Source organism: Doryrhamphus excisus, chromosome 10 (assembly GCF_030265055.1).
Source record: "Doryrhamphus excisus isolate RoL2022-K1 chromosome 10, RoL_Dexc_1.0, whole genome shotgun sequence".
In the NCBI taxonomy this organism is placed as follows: domain Eukaryota; kingdom Metazoa; phylum Chordata; class Actinopteri; order Syngnathiformes; family Syngnathidae; genus Doryrhamphus; species Doryrhamphus excisus.
The window spans coordinates 16,907,755-16,925,593 of NC_080475.1; the positions used below are offsets into that span (position 1 = coordinate 16,907,755).

The 17,839-nt window shown below is 40.6% G+C and overlaps 2 protein-coding genes across 14 annotated transcripts in view; one reads left to right on the forward strand and one right to left on the reverse strand.

Annotated features, from left to right (window-relative positions):
* LOC131137346 (neural cell adhesion molecule L1-like protein) overlaps positions 1-2,093 on the reverse strand; it is a 28,159-nt gene extending 26,066 nt beyond the window's left edge. For 5 of the 11 annotated variants that reach the window (XM_058085184.1, XM_058085183.1, XM_058085181.1 and 2 more), the window contains exon 1: positions 1,890-2,093. The gene's annotated coding sequence lies outside the window, so the exon portion shown is untranslated. The remainder of the gene's footprint in view (positions 1-1,889) is intronic. The other 6 variants (XM_058085182.1, XM_058085189.1, XM_058085188.1 and 3 more) reach the window with 2 other exon arrangements.
* Positions 2,094-16,760: 14,667 nt separating this feature from the next.
* The window catches only part of LOC131137077 (contactin-3-like), a 42,610-nt gene continuing 41,531 nt past the window's right edge, over positions 16,761-17,839 (forward strand). For all 3 annotated transcript variants that reach the window (XR_009131844.1, XM_058084604.1, XM_058084605.1), the window contains exon 1: positions 16,761-17,198. The gene's annotated coding sequence lies outside the window, so the exon portion shown is untranslated. The remainder of the gene's footprint in view (positions 17,199-17,839) is intronic.

Here is a 17,839-nt window from a genome sequence, read left to right on the forward strand (position 1 = left end):
TGTTAACATTTACATAACAGACCACTTGTCTGCAGATGACCCTACTCTTTTTTTCCACTGGCAAGCATGTCTGGTGACATGGAACACTTGTTGTAAACCAACAGGCACAAAGGCTGAGCTGCTGTCTCCTGCGATGACAAGATCCAAGATGGCAGACTATAAATTGGCTTAAGCCCATCAGTGTTTCACGGCTTAGTTCTCACAGAGCAGAGTCTGGAGCCTTGGCTCTGCCAAATGGCTTCACTCTACAGCTAATCCAGCTACTGGGATGTCCAGCAGTCATCAAGTATGCTGCTTAACGATGACTGAGTGCTGCTTGTAAGGTCGTAAGACGGCATGTGCTCCCTCGGGGGTGTCAAACTCATTTTACTTCAGGGGTCGCATGGAGGAAAATCTACTTCCAAGTGGGCCGAATTAATAAAACAAATAAATAGTATAAAATAGGACTGGGTGATATGGACCTTAGCATATATGTAAGGTATAAATGTAATATGTAAAAATGTAAAATGTAATATGTATAAATGTAAATTCAGCAGTCTTGTATAAAAAGCTACAAAGCTTAATGACGTACACTTGTCTCATATTGTAAAGCACATTTATTTATTGGTAACAATCTGGCTAACTGTTCTAATGGGATGTCAGACTCTCCACACATTCCTACTAAATCTTCAACCAACTGTAATGCCCGTGCTTGTCATGAAGGAAGATGTAGTCACCCATGCAATTCCAACGGCATATGGAAGATATTTTTATGACACCTTCTCCACTGTCAATAAAGTTGTCAAATTTGTCGTCACGACAACTCACATCGGGGCGACCAAGGTTCTATTCTTTCAGCACTACAACATGCTGTGAACACACCATCGTAACAGATGACGCGGGTAAATCACAAGGTGGCTGGCTGCACTTTACTTGCTCTGCGCCAGTATAAAGTTTGCTTGCTTAACACAATTACTATGGTGCCATCCAGTGGTCCGAATTAGAACAGCAGTTAATTTGATTGAAAATGCATCTTATTTTTATACTTGTGGGCCGTATGTTTGACACCCCTGTGCTACCTCATCTTAGTAGGCAGAGTAATGTGGTAATTGGTGTCGACTAGATTCAAGGATTAAGCTGCTTGAATTTAAAATCACTTAAACAAATTAAGGGAGCATTATATGCAATAAGGGCTTTTTGTGATTATCTCTGGATTAAATGATTACAAAAATGATGGTTAGATGTTTCTGTAGTAAACACACATTTCCATGCTGCAGTAATGCCGCAAACTGCTTTCATTCTTAGTTTTGTATTATTGTAAACTGCCGGCTCGGATGCATGCCAACACACAGCTTTTGGATCTGTGCATTGCAGGCATAACCGTAAAGACAAACTCTCAAGATTGAGGAGGTTTGTGTAGAATGTTCACAATTGTGAGCATGGGGATGACACATTAAGACCTTACACTCAAATGCATGTTGATCCCGACTACACAACAACAAACAGATGGTTGTGAATGATGTTTACGTGCACACAACCAGTTCTAGTACTTTGTGGACTGGGCTAATAACCAACTTGTGTAGTAGTACCAAGTGTATAGTCAGCCGCAAAATGCAATTTTAATGTTAACTCAAACTAAGATGACACAATATGAAAGTACAAATCTTCAGAAGTCATGTAAACACAAAACATTTCTTGTCATAGAGATGCAGGACCTGAACTCATGGCAGATTGTGGCCCTAAATCTACAGGACTGTACCACTCTAACATGTAGTGATTTAAAAACTAACACACAAATTACCTGTCAACAACGTGCTATTAGTTTCAGCTGATATAGTCTGATATATTATCATATAACATGTGAAACACACACAGAATTTTGGAGTAAAGATTTGGTAATAAGTACTTACTAAGTCTCAAGGCATCCTACATCATCATGTGTATGGGGGGCAGCTACAATTCCATACACAAATCTTGGAAAAGGACCATCAAGGGAAGCATTCCAACTCCTCAGTTTGAACTAATACATTTGACATGTCCTTCCTGCTCCACCTCATGCTAGCCTGCCCACTTTGAACACGCCTCCCCGCCTGCCTTTCCACTCAGACGCCCTAAAGGGGGTGACGGGAGAGTTGCTGAAGTGACATATGTCATCAAAGCCTCTCACTTGGAAAAGAGGCTTTCTAAGCCTTTGACAATGACTGGGACAAAGCATGCACTGCGGGGGCTCCTCAGCGAGCTTGAAAGAGGAAGTACAAGCACATCTCTCCCTACTTTTTTTTCCTATATGCTTCCATCACAACTTCCATGCACGCCCATTTACGCCCTTTTACACCAAGCTCGGGATTTCAATGCAATGTGTCTGAATGCCATTGAAGGAGAAGGGAGTCATCTTCTTTTGATCAGAGCTTTTGTGGGAGGGAACTCTCTTTGACCCCCCCAGGCTACTGGTACAGTAACTGGAGGCATGGGAGCACATAAATAGAAATGGTGTTGTTGTCTTTTAGTACTTTTTTTAGTACTTTATGTACTCTTCAGCATATAAACACCAAAATGATGACATGACCCCAATATAAGATATTGGATATAGCCAAACATGATGTTCCAACAGACCGCTACCATCATCTGTTGCTGACTGAAGTGTGCTAAGCTGCTCTAAACCCAAAGAAAACAAGTTCAGGTGAAGCCCATCAGACCTGCATGACCACTCACAACCTGTCATGCCCTGTGGACGTGTGCACACATGCACAACCGATCATTCTGCACTGTGATGCAAAAGCTGCAGCCTCCCAAAGTCTACACTATAAACACATTGCACCTGGTATACAGAAAGTGAAAGTGAAAGTAACTAGATATTGTGTATTAATAGTATGAGCAATAATATGAGCAATTGTTGGTTTGTGGTAACTCAATGAAGGGATGTTGACTCAGTCCGTCAGTTGGAAAGAGGTATTTACATTTTACATACACTACACACTATATTGACCTTTCATTAGGTACACCCACAAAAGATATGAAATTTGCACTGCATCATAATGGGAATGGTTATTGTCTTTTTAATGGCAGACGTACAGTATGCATACAGCTTATTAGAAGCAGTGTGCTACTTTATGTTGTAACCGGTCAGTGTATTATTGCTAGAAGCACACATTGCCTTTGCGTTCTTGGACACACCATTGGCACTGAGGGTTGCACTTGCTTTTTCACCTTTAGCTTATTTCATCGCTCTGCCTGGCATTTGTCAGTTCAGACGTTAAGTGTCAGAAATTTGATAAAGAATGTGAAAAACACTGTTAAATTCAATAATAATACAAGCAGTTGATGTTTGCTAAATACAATACGAATGAAGAGTCTTGAACCAGTCATGATGTGCTATATATATCACTATATTGACACTTACTATGGTACCCATTATGTCATTGGATGGTCATGTCCCTCGGTACGGGACAAAAAATTACAAAATTAAAAAAAAACAAAACAAAAAACTTAAACTGTATTATGGAAAGCAGGAAGTGAACAAATGTAACGGTTACTGATTGTAAAAGTACCAGATGGAGGGGTAGGATTTAATAAGCTTTGCTTCTTCCTACTCCTTTTGGACATGTGGAACTGTGAACTGATTATGTGATGCACTTAATTGTAATCTGATGCATGTTCAAATGAAATAAAACCATTACCATTACCATAATGAATTCATCGCAAAGTACAAAGAGTTACACGACATTAAAACAAACAAACATCACCGTTACCATGACAGCCCAAAGACAAAAACATTTGCAATCGTCTTCATGCCTGACTGCAATCTAGTATTGTGACTAACTGATGCACTTCCTGTTAAGCAATGCTGTTATAATTACAAGTCTGTTACTTGTGTTTGGGAGTAAATAGTTGTTACATACCTGCCAGCCCACTTAGGGACATTTAGTCTGACATTGGAGAATGAGGAAGGAGACATGAGCACATATTTCTTTCCCTTTTCTGTGCCTTATAACGTGAGAAAACAAGTTAATACAAGCTAGCTAACAATCAGCATCATTGCGACTCAAATTACGCTCACGAAAATGACTTAAGGTAGGTAAAAAAAGTCAAGTTCTATTGTCTGTAAGATGAATGTGTCTGTTCATTGTTCTTTGTCATTGTAGCGCCATATGCATCGTCTGTGTCCACATCCCAGAGCTCCGTCGACAAGCTAGTAATCATGCCTGGAATTCACACAAACAGCTCCTCACACTGACTGACACATCAAAACCTGTACTTCCAGTATTATGTAAAGCACATTTGCACGATACAATATAAGTGTAACAGGTTAAAAGAGAGTATTTATTTGTTTCCACAACACAATTACCAAATAATGTAAATATAGGAGTACAGCTCATGTGCTGTTTATACTTTAACGTTTGTAAGGCAGTACCATCTAGTTAATTGGGGCCCTACTTTTCAAGTAGCTCCAAGAGTTGCCATAAACAGGGGCTGGGCACACAATTACGCCCTCTCCTTCCGGATTCCAAAACACAGATGTTGGTAATGCTTCATCTTGCCTGCACACCCTTTTGACTTGACTTTTAGTAGCTTGTCCAAAGAAAAAGAGAAGAGACAGTGTGGAGACAAGCAATCACACTCAGCGTCCTCCCTCCAAATACCAACAACCTCGTCACACCTTCATGTCTGCGCTGGCCATTGTTCATCCCTGATGGAGCCAGACAGTCGTGAAAGCAGTTCTCTGCTCCGAAGTATCAACTCAGCTACTAATTAGTTCATGATATAATCTTGAAGGTCTTAAGTGGTATTTAGTTGGATTGGTGGACCATTTCATGTTGAAAAGGACCATTAAAAAAGGACCTGTCCATGACTACACATAATAACACATACAGGTAATAATAACTTCATGCACCGGTGTGTTTACAGTTTCAGCATGAGCTACATTTACCTCCACAGTTCATCTTGCTGGCAGAGGACTTATCAGCTGTACGCCATGTATTTCTATTTATAGACAAGATACTGTAGGCCTCAGTTTGATAAAGAAGGTGTAAATGTCTTAACACTTTCCACTCACACACATTCAAACGTGTTATTTGTATGTCATAACCCAGAAATCAGACCCAAGTTGCAGTCGTCGTCCAAGTGAGAAAAAGAAAGAACCTGACGGACTGAAAATGTTTTTTATGGACACAGTGATGACTTGTGTTAAATGCCACTTTGTATTGTTTAGAAAAAGCAGCTGTTCCTCCATCCTGAGGATTAACATTCATATCCAAAGGGCTCGGATTACAAAAAAACAACAAAGCCTCACTTCACCTGCCCGGTTTGTAGTGGAAACACTGCGACCCTGCATTTGAAACAGCACAAACATGGTTGAGGCTTGTCCGAGGTACACAAACAGTGGGGGGATTTTCCTGTTTGTGGGAAAAGGTTTTTTTTTTTAAAACCTTCCACCTGCATTCTTATCTTCTGACATCAAGGGATGAAACGGAATCCATCCACTTTTGTCTAATATAGAGCCTGAGCCAAACTCACAAAGGAGGCTGCAACTTAATGAGGTATTGAGATTGTTTGCCTTATTGTCCACACAGTCAATAAACACGTGGTTATTTATTTGTTCAAATAAAAGCAGATGTTATAAATAAATCTTATCGCTAAATTCAGTTATCCACTGCTCTTTCTTCGTCATTCAAAAAATAATAATGAATGAGTCACTTGCATTCTCAAGACGAGAAGCAAATTGTCGAGTTTCAATGCAGCTGTTGCAACTTGTCAGGAAAATAAGTCATGAGTCACTCTCACCTTCATCCTCAAACGTTACATCTGCGTCAACAAGACCTCGTAACAAATACGCCTTCATCAAAAACGCAGTGGAACCTGAAACATTCTGTTCTGTCACCCTGGTTGACTTCAAAGTTCTTCTAAATTAGGGGTGTCCAAACCTTTTCCACCCAGGGCCACCCACTGGAAAGTTCAATTATGTGGGCACCACTGTGATGTGGGTAGACAAAAGGGCTCAACAAAACTCACATTATTACAGAAAAGGCATTGTGTTATTATTTGTAAACAGTGTAAATATTCAAACCTTTTCTTTTCTCTATTTTACACATTTTTGGTTTCACTTTATTTCTACTGTTTTAATTATTTAAATCCTGCCAAAGGATTTTAATGTCTGTTTCAGTAAAATGATTAACACAGCTTTTTTTAACCCCGTTTGCTCCTAATTAGTTAATTAATGTTATGGCCCCAGTCCAATGGTGCTTGACACTCAGGTAGGTCTAAATTACACCCGAGGACTGGTACTAGCTTGCACGTCTCAGTGGGAGGTACATCCTGTCCACCAGTGGCCCTATGCATGTGTTTATATTTTTGGAACGATTGTTTCAGTCCAACTGAACGAGTCTATTAATTTCTTTCCCATATAAATATGTCGTTGGCTCCAAAAGGCATTGTCCCTTTGGCAAGCACTGCAAGTCAAAATGTTTTGATGTTTTGCCACAATGACAGAGGACCATTGAAATATCCTTCATGTTCACCTCTCAGTCTTTGCCCCGTTCTTCGGATCATTCAAAAATACATGAAATAATAAGTCTTAAAGATAGGTTATACACACATATACACATATAACGGGATAATCATAAATATAGTAACGTCTGATCAATCCATGTCAATTTCAGGCTTAAAATAATGTACAAATGGAAGCCCCACACATTTCATCATAAACCACGCCCACTTCCGGTTGATGCACCGCCCACTCCGAGTACAGATACAGCTACAGATGATTTCAATGGGTGAAGAGATACAGATAATGGTGTACTCCCCCGCCCCTACTTATTAACATATGAATCAAATTCCAGCAGTGGGAGAGAAGAGGCATTCAGGGTGCTGCCGTTCGTCACAATCACAAGCTCAGATGAGTTGAAAAGACCTGTCCTGAGTTCTTGGATCCCAAATCCCTTTGGCTGGAGCATGACTTTATGTAACCAACATGTGATGAACTTCACACAGTGGGAATTCAAACTATGGCTTCGCTTCACTCAGAGCAACCTCCAACCAGGCTGCTGAAATGCAAACTTCTGCGATGTAACGGCAAATTAATTCATTTTGTGAGTGAAAAACCTGCACTGATTCACCTAAAATTGTACTTATCAGATATAAACCATTCCAACTGAAACACACATACAGCAAAGAAACAAAGCATGAAGATACCGTACAAGCCAAGACACGTATTGATGCAGATTTAACCTTCACAAGGTCGGTTGAGGACTCAGCAAGGGGAACATGTATGGACAGGGCTGCTATAACGTCACAGCCAAGTTATTTTCTTTATCGGTGATGAAAAGCTTTTTGAATAGCATTCTGCGGTCTGAGTTCCTTTACTGTGGCACGTCCTGAGTTTCAGTAGGACCACCTGTAGTTCCCAGGAGCAAAACAAAACAGTGTAGTGATCCGCTTAGAATTCTTCAGGAGGTGGCGGTGTGCTGAGTGGGTGTTAGCTTCATAGCCTGACTCAAAGGACCTGTTGTCACTGTTAACATGTTGGTGGGCTTATTTCTGTGTTTCTGTCTCAGAGTGGGTTTTTTTTTTAAACTAAAAAAGGAGCATTAACAGTGATGCCACTGTTGAAAAAGAGTCGTGGATGAGCCAAGTGCCACTAAGCTTTGTTCCTCGCTTATAAGCCCACAAATGCAGCCTCTCATTTCAATTCAATGTGCAAACTGTTCAGTTGCTCAGCATGTAAGCACTTAACTTTGAACCGTGGGGCTGAGTGTTTGATTCTGTCAAGACCCTGATCTAAATTTTAAGACCAGTTGCAAAATTGCAATGAATTAAAATATTGTACTGTTGGATCTTAAGGAGGTTGTAAGTAGGGATGATGGAGCATCACATCACAAAATGATCTATATCTGTATCTCACCGGGAATGAGTGGGGCTTACGCAACACAAGCCTGCACAACGCTGTCTTGTCAAATGTTCCGAGACAAGTTTACCAAGTAACTTTAGATACAAACCAAAATAGAGACAAACTGAAGAAAAGCTAATAAAGTGGAGGCGGTGTGACCAACGCAACACCAGCCGTTTTTAACTTGCCAGTTTCACCATGTACGTGAACGAAGCACCGCTTTGACTGCTGCCTGCAAAGTCCAAAGCCACCATGTATGTAGAATTTCAACTGGAATAAACATGTGCTGAAAGAATAGAAGGAGTCATTAGTGGGATCGGATGCTCCAGTTTTAATAGCAGCTCTGGAGAGAATACAGACCATCTGCATTGTAAGTGTAGAGACATGTAACTGAGACATGGTTTTAATGACTGATTGCACCATGTTGACAACACTTGGATCATCAAGTGCTTCATGCTAAATCTGCCCCCCTGCTATGCAAACAGACTCTCCTCTACTTGTTGCCCACCAAGACAACAGTAAGATGATGGATGTTAAATGGAGAAGGACCAGGGACACATGCTGACTGATAAGTGCAATCAAAGCTGAAGCTCCCATCGCTTACTGCCTCATGAGGATGTTCAATATGTGCGGAAATGCTCGCAGTGGGGACGATGCAGTTACATCATCACCATTTAACACTATTACATGCAGCTTGTTACATGATTGGCGCCTCGGGAAGCTTTGAAATTGAAATGTTAAATGACTTTAATAAACATGCCCATTTGGGGAAATGTCAGAGGGGTCGCATTCATAGTTGAATTGCTGCTGCTTAAGGCTCTCTGAATTTAAAAATGGGGCTGTTAAATGGCTATTCCGTGTACTGGAATCACAAAGGAACAGTTTTGCCAAATCGAGCATTTTGAGCCATCCCAAACTTCTTCAGGGCTCACCTCCTTATCTGAAACCTTGGCATGGTTTAACACCAGAATACAACATTTTAACTACATTATTAGGTCAGAAAAGAGGGGAAAGCATCATACGTTCCCTTTAATGTAACCCCCCCCCCCCCACACACACACACAGCGAACCAAGATGGTGTTGTGACAAGAACTTCTCCCAAGAGATTTCTGCAGCAGGACGCTCTGACCCACCATTATTTCTTCACGTACACCTGTAGTTTGTTGCCCCCACCCACGGACGTCTCCATGGCAACCGCTGTGTTATCGCAATGACACCCTGCAAACTGAGCTTGAAGCTCCTTTATATGAGTTTAGAATGGAATTGTATCTTTCCCCACCTGTCTCCTCTTGTCGCCCCCCCCCCCTCCCATCGCCCAATCATCCACCCCTTGTCTCACTGTACAGTACTTTGTGTGATGAATGATTGCAAAATTTGGTATGTACTTCTAATAGTGTAGGAAGCAGCAATGGTGTTCTATATCCCGCTGTAAATAATGATTATGATGATGATGATGATGCCCCTGTTTGTGTGAGAGACGAGGAAGAGTATGACAAGTAGATCAGAACACCTTTGGGTCAAACTTTTAGTCATACTGGTGGTTTTTCTCATTTACAGTATGCATTTGTTTATATTGAATATACTGAATATGTACTGTAATATGTAATATATGTAATATATACTAAATATGTTCTTGAAAACGGTTAATAGATTAATATAAACAGTTCATCATGATCTTAGATGATGGCTACAATGAGAACACGGTGCTTTGGTGCATGGTTGCTACCCGCAAATTCATACGCTTGTAGCTTCTAAGTGCAAAAGATTGTTGCATCATCGACAAGAACCAAGAGAAAACATTCATTAGGCCAAGACTATTGAAAATCAATAGAGGTCTGCACCTTGGTCCTATATATATCTAAAACCCAATCACCTACAATCGATTTTTTTATTGAACATATGAGAACAATATGTGAACAGAAGCGGCATCAGAGCTTGTCTTCAGTGTGTGAATGCACGTCCAGAGTAGAAGAACATTGGTGAACATCTCCATTTTTTTGTGCCATGACATGCAAAGATCACCCACATAAAGTCCATTATTCTAATGCTCCCAAATGGAAGCAAATGCAACACTCACTCAGGAAGCCATAGGATTTACTTTCTTATATTCCATGAACAAAAGGGCCTTCTGTGAAGCTGCTCAAAAGCTTTCCGCTGATGTTTCAATAAAATCTTTTTTCTATTGAATGTGAGATAGTAATGTATTCTTGGGTCGACACCTTATTGATTGTAGATGTCAGACAGCATCCTCATCAACAGTTTATACTGTACATACATGAGATAACATAAGGCTGGTGAACAGCAAGCTAGAATATTTATAGGTTATGAATATTTAGCTGATTTGTATTATCATGCACAACAGTTTTACTGTTTAAATATTTATACCTGCTTGCATAAAGCGTACAGCCACACCACCTACTTAGACAAGTTGTAAATTAAATACTCAATCTCTATGGGAGAGATTCTGAGCATTGTTCTAAGTTACTCCTTATTTCTAAAATCATAAATACTTAAACTTGCTGATATAGTTCATCTTCAAATAGCTAAAATAATGCATAAGGCTAAAAACAACCAATTACCTAAAAATGTCATCCAATACTTCTCTACAAGAGAGGAGAAATATGATCTCAGGGAAGAAGTACATTTGAAGCACTTCTATGCTAGGACTACGTTAAAAAGCCATAGCATTTCAGTATGTGGAATCAAACTATGGAATGGATTGAGTAAGGACCTCAAACAATGCACAACGATGAGCCCATTGTCTTCACAATTGGTGGAAGTTATTGACATCAGTAACAAAGGATGACCCGTTGATTTATATAATTGTTTCTTGACTTTTTGGAGGTCAGATTGGTTTTGCCACTGACCCTGCTGATATTCCACAGCTGACAACATACATTTGGCTCCCTTTGGTTTATTTAAACAAAGTAACGTGTCCCTGAACAGTGGAAGAAGACATATGTTGTCTCTAAAAAGTGACTACCCATCATGAATTATGGCAGGTCATAAGCTCTTGTTGCCACCCTTGCGCCACACATAGCACCCCCCCGCTGTCTCTCGTCTAAAGCCATTTTGATTTACTTATCACTATAGTGTTGCCTTTGGCATGATCTATTGGCAATTGAGCGCCGCTCATAAAGTGTGTGTGTGTGTGTGTGTGTGTGCAAGAGGGGGACGGCGGCCAGTAATGTCTGCTGCCACCAGCGCCTTTCCCTGCTCAGTTTGTCGACGCCACAGGCAGCACTTCTTCCTGGCTGTTGAAATAATTATAATAAATATAAATAATTAAAGAATAACGTCTCAAGGATTAATTACACACATAAACATATCACAGAATAACAAACAATACATGTAGTAAATTCAGATTCTGCCAAATCTAAAGAGTTTTCTGTGCGGGTTATTGTGTGTAGCTCAGGGGTCTCAAACAAGACACTAGTTTGAGGCCCCCGCCTTGATATGAAAGTTTAATGTTAGTGCGGCCCGCGCAAGTTTGATATGGATGCTGTATGGTATCATGTACCCAGAAAAAATTATTACGTTTGATTAATGTTCATGTTAAAGGTTAAATAACTGTTAATAGTTATCCTCTTTATCCGTGTGGAAGTGGTTTTTGGCTATTTAAGTTTAAAGGAAATAACTTGAAGGCTACCGTTTAGGTCGCTAGCTCTCTAGTTTGCGAGTTAGCATGTGTCTCAAGACCCTGCAGTTGCGCAATATGTTGTAAATAAAAAGAGTATAAATGTGACTATAGTCATGTTTTGTCATGTCTACAGGGCTCTAATAATGCTTCGTTAATTTTAATCTGAAAAAAATAATTTGTCTACCCACCAACTATATGGGGTTTCTTAAGTTTTTATTATTTGCCGTTTTATTATTATTATTATTAGTATATTTATTTATTTATTACTGATTGATTGATTGATTTTCTTTATTCTTGATTTGTTTATTTATTTTTCATCTTAGTTTGTGTAGAAAAATAAAAATTAAGATATTTGAGAACAGTGGAAAGTTTTATCAGAGCTTTTCTTGTAGAAAACTGGAACCAAAGCGAAGTTTTTAAAAAATTTTTGTTTTGAATAAATGCGGTTTTTTGGGTTTTTTTTGGAAAACCTGATGCGGCCCAGTCTCACCCAGACCCGAGCTCCAGTGGCCCCCAAGTAAATTAAGTTTGAGACCCCTGGTGTAGCTGCTCTATAGACCACTCAATACAAAGGTTCAACAAATGTATATAATATAATAATAATAGGTCCCCTTGATGTTACGCACTAAACAGCCAAATTACTGTCAGGATGGCACGCTGCAGCATAAAGACTTTTTTTGTCGTTTTTATGCCTGTTTTATGCCTGTTGACTTGAGCTTGCCGTTGACATGAACATCTCCAGAAACATGTTAGAAGTGAAGATGAGGTATGTTGCTTGTTGCTGTTCAACTAAAAATGTCTCTCTTGTGTGAAGTTGCCTTTTTGTTTAAATGTGTCACTGCTAAATTATGAGTGCTTCCCACACAGGCATACAAATTTCAGGATGCAGTAAAAAAGGAGCTTCTCAATCGATACATTCCACAAACATCAAAAGAGCAGTGGAGGAGTGGAGTAGGCCCTCACCAATGGCAACCAAAAAAAACATTTATGTGACATTTGCTCAATAACGCTGCACACTAGAGCCTCTCTCTATGGCCATTGAATGTCTCTTGTAAAACTTCACCATGTTTGTCTCCTTTGTCAATGTGTGCACATTTAAAGGACAATATTATTTGGAGCCTTTGTTGGGAACAATCGATGTAATAGTGTAATCATAACTTATAATAGTGGGTGGCATTTTTAATCCAATCGATGCACATTGTTAGACATTGTGGAACTAAAGGGAACTGGAAATGTTTACCTGGCAACATAGAAATATTTAGATAAATAATTATCAGATTTTTTTTTAGAAATGTGATAGAAATTCTTGGTATATTATCTAGAAATTGATGCAGAGACGCCACCAGACACCTTGAGGCCATGCTGATGTTTATTTTGGTTGTCGGACATTTTATTATTTAAATTGTTTGGGTGTTTTTTCATTCCAAAAACATTTTCTTGTGGGTAGATTTAGGATATATAGAAGCATGATACATTGAACTAAAATAATGGACTTTGCAGCCAGCCCCTCCCCATACTGAAAGGTACTATACAATGGAAAGTACACTGGCTCATTAGTCGTCTCTGCAAGCTTTTTCAAAACAGTCTGGCTCGTGAACTCATGTCGCCAGAGCAACCCAAAAAAACAAGGACGGAAAAGGAAAAACTAAAGAATACAGAATAAAGAGCTGCCCATCAGTTCTTGTATGCTTAAAATAATGTGTATGTTTTAAATGGACTGTTATTGTTATTCTCTATGTTGGATGGAGGCAAAAGGAGCCACAGTACAGCAGGATTTTATTCAAATGAAACACGATGTAGGTTTACCTGACGAATGGCTTTTAAATCTTTTATGACGTCATAAAGTAGGTTGTATATTATCTGTCTACCAATACATTCGATAAAAAGTCATTTCAGTGCTCAATAATTTATGGCCACATTAACTGTGTGCTTCAAATTTGGTTCAAGGGGCTCAGGGGATCAAACAGTGCATGCAAGTCCATGCACTAAAAACAAACAGGGATGAGCGAGTACACCACTATCTGTATGTGTATGTGTATGTGTGTGTGTGTTTGTGCGCGCGTGTGTGTGTATGTGTATGTGTATGTGTATGTGTATGTGTATGTGTATGTGTATGTGTATGTGTATGTGTATGTGTATCCCATCTAAATGATCTGTATCCGTCTTCGTACTCATAAACATAAACCGGAAGTGGGTGTGGTTTAATCAGAAATGGGCGGGGCTTAAAGCTGTAAGACAAGCCTGCATACGTTACAAGACAAGTGTGACAAGTAATAATGTGGAGGTAGTGTGACCAACGCAACATGAGACGTTTTTAACCGTGTACGTGAATGACACACCGCTTAGCTCCTCTGTGGCTGCCGCTTGCAGAGTCCGTCGAGGTAGAGGTGGTTGCTGTGTGTGACTGGCCAATCAGAGCAAGTGAATTCATAATGAGCATTTTACTTCAACACAAATACAGAAAATGACAAAATGTACTCATTTTGCTAAAGATGGCTATCACTGATGATTTAGAAGGGGAGAAAGGATGTACAGGTCATGCATTACATTCTCTTTTGTGAATACATTTGTTCATACAGAAGCAGTTTTACAGGTGTGATATGAAGAGTTTTAATTTTGTATGTCATTAAAAATCATAATTAACATCTTGGCTGCCATCTGAAGCATGCACAGTTATGATTGTGTGATTTCTTTGCTTACTTAGAGGAAAATCTTGGGATTTTGCTGTCTGTTAACCAATCTGCAGAGCGAGCAAATTAGGCGCCCGATTCTCCCTCAGCAAAAGTGGGTTAAATATGGGGACGCTTCCTTGTGCAGATCTTGCAAACATTTGCACTTTTCTTCCTTTGCTCTCCAAATGGGACAAGCTGGTACGCCAGAACAATTGAAAGTGATTCCGGAGGCAAAAACAATACAGTGCGCATTTTACAGCTGTTAATAGGCAGTAAACCAGTCGTCTGTAGTAAGTGTACCTTGAAATAGCAGCTAGTGCACTGGTGTGTAATGAGGAGAATTAGGTCTGTCATTGCCATGGCAACCCCAGACCACCTACTTTAGTGCTCCACAACACTGGACCAGCCTGGACACCTCACATGTGGATGGTAACATTTCTATTGACACAAATCCGAACATCTTTTCCCATTTGTTGGAAGAATATAGGGATCATATTTTTCACAGCCAACTTCAGTAGCAGTCATTTTTATTACAGGGTATCTTTTCAAGGGACAATACGATAGAAGTGATACTTGCATATATTTTAGCATAGTCAGTACAGCTTGAACAGAACTATTAACTATGGAACTACTACCCGCCCACCACCACCATCACGGTGTTTTGACCACCGTGGGCAGCGCCTGCACTTCCAGAGTGTGGTGAGGACAGCGGAGAAGATCATTGGGACCCATATGGAAGACAACCACTGCATATCCAGAGCCCACCAGATCATCTCTGACCCCGCTCACCCCCAGCATGGACTGTTCTGTCGCCTGGCGTCGGGCGGAAGGCTTACCTTCAGGATGCACCCATTAAGGTGGTTAATCTGCCGGCTCGGGAGGAGCGTGATAAACTGTTCCTCGAGGAAGCTTTTCACAACAAGCTTCCAGGCTCAGGGGCATGAATAAATTACAGGTATAATTAAAGGAAATGTCAAACGGCTTCTGTATGGAGCTGACGTCTTACTCGTGTTCAAGGTTCCCCAAGCCTGATGATCAAGGGAGGTTTAATGGGTGTCTTAGTAGACCAAGGGACTGCGGGACAAACAATAACACTGTTAGGCCTCTATCAAATCCACAACTGATACTGGTGTGTGTATGTGTGTGTGTGAGATGCTTTGAGAGGCGACAGAAATAGAGCTAGCCTGGCAATGGTAAAAATGAGGGATTTAAAGATGTTTTACAGAGGGGGTAGGTGTATATTTGGAAGACTGTTAATAAAGTGGGGGAAAAAGGAGCTTCTTTTCTTATTTTTTTAAGCCACGTCATGGGAAATTTCACTATGCTGAAAACAAAAACAGTGAACCGAGAGTTTGGTGCACCTCAGTGTTTCTTTAGAGTAGAGGCTTTAAAAGAGCAGGAAAAGAATATTCCTTGTGCAGTCCACAATCCAGAAATATGTTCTGGAGGGGATTTACAAACTGCAAAACACACCAACACCCTGCATTCATCCTCCAATCGATAAAGGGAAAGATGCGAGGGAAAATATCGAAACGCTCATGACAAGAGCAGAGAGCGCATGGAAAGATGATGATATTTATATACTGTATGTATCTCTGAGGAGACAATTCATTTATTTCATATTTTAGATAAGAATGCATGTTTCTTGTGCCTAGATTTGGGTTATTTTTTTATTTTTTTTTTTAGAAAGATTTGATTTATTTTTCGTTAAGGACACTACCTTGTGCTCTATAGCTGACAAAGAGCAGGCAAAAGATCCAGCAATTGGACAAGTGATGGGATTTAATGGGAAGGACATGACACTCTCACAGCTGGATAAACACCAGAAAACTATTGAAGAAGTAGAGTAGACTGCAAATAGAGGATGGCCTTCTTCATAGGAAGACTACAGGAAGGAAACAAATCATATTCCCTGCCACCTTTTAGAGACAGTTCTAGTCCAGCTTCACAACCACACGGGCCATACAGGTGGCAAAGGGTGTTCCACTTGGCAAGATCCAGGTTCTACTGGCCTTTGATGAAAAGGAAGTTGTCTGGAAGCAGAAAGTGACCTTGTATCAAACAGAAAAGCCCAACATTACATGAAAGAGCATCCATACATAATATAAAATCCAACTCACCTCTTGAGCTCACCTACACTTGGAAGCTAGTCATGGAGGGTTTGAGGACATCTTAGTTCTCAGAGACCATTTTACCCAGTTTTCAGGCCTACGCCACCCACAACAAAGCAGGCAAGGCAGCAGCAGTTCGGACTTCACAGCTTATGGGGATGTCATACAACTTCATGTCAAAAAATAGCAACTATCCCTTTAAGGGATAGGCCTCCTGATTGGTTGATTCATGAGTTAATGGCCAGTTGATGAGTTCATGACAATTTAAGATTGTTCCTTTACACCCCATCTCATCTTTGACTGACAGGGCGACTGTGTTGTCAATTGCTGTTAGTATTGTGACTTGCCGCAAGGGGAGGCACTTCCCTGTCAGGTGCGTCTCCCTGCATCAGCAACAACCCGAATGGGTAGGTGCTAATGCTGCTGCCGCTGCCGCTGCCGCTGCTTCATCGCATCCTCGCTGCCGTACTGCCCACTTCTCCTTCCTTCCTCCCTTCCTTCCTTCCTCCTCCTCCTCTCGGTGGGAGCTGACTTGATGCGTCTAATAAATCATCTCTGCAAGATTGCCCCCCATTTTCTTTGCCCAAGCCTGCTTTGAGAGCTGCGTTGGATTTGAAGCTTGTGGAATGATTTCAATGTGATTCGGCGCCACAAACAACGTGGGTGTTGTGCGTGTCTGTGAGGTGTGTGTGTGTGTGTTGGGTTTTTGTTGGTTTGTTTAGTGTGCGTGTGATGAGGAGTGGCGGAAGAGGAGGGAGCAGCTATGAAGAGCTTGTCATCTCTCCTCAGTTTCCCCAGTATGAACGACCTTGTCGTTGTGACTGAAATGTTCCTAAAAAGCTTTCCACGGAGGACACATGTGCCGCCTTTCCCTCAATTTCTGTGAATCTGGTGAAGACACTCCAAGATAAGAGGTAAGAGAAAAAGGCAGTGGCTATTGTGGATGTGCATGCACGCTAGCTTCATTAGTTCCACGCTGACAAGGAAGGCTTTTAATATTTATTGCATCTAATAAGCCTCACCGTTCGGGCTTGTCTCAATCAAGTCATCATTCCATGCATAAATAATAGTCATGAGTAGCCCTCAAAACTGCATCCAATTCCTCCACTTGGAGTTGTTTGCTAGGGTGTGTTTAATACCAATTCCAAGCATGTATTTCATTACTGATGCTGTGTACTCTGAGGGCTGTGTGAAGTTATAGTCTGTGGTGTGCTTACCTGGTGTGATGCTACATGGACTCAACCCCCTCTTGTCATCACTCCGTCAAACATTTGGCCGGAACCCAACAGCAACACATTTCACACCCAACTCAGTCTTGGTCTCACTGGATTACATGATATGCTAATTCATGCACAGGGAAGATTTATGCTTATTAAAATGCGAGGACCTCCAAACCGTTGCACAGGCCAGTGGAATTCACCACGAGGTGTTTTCACATGCGTCTTTCCGAATATTACAGTAGGCTCAGTTTGGATTGACACTGTCCAAGAATTGATCAATATGCTTCATTGTGGCTGCATGTCTATACCATTTATACAATCAAATTATTTTTTAG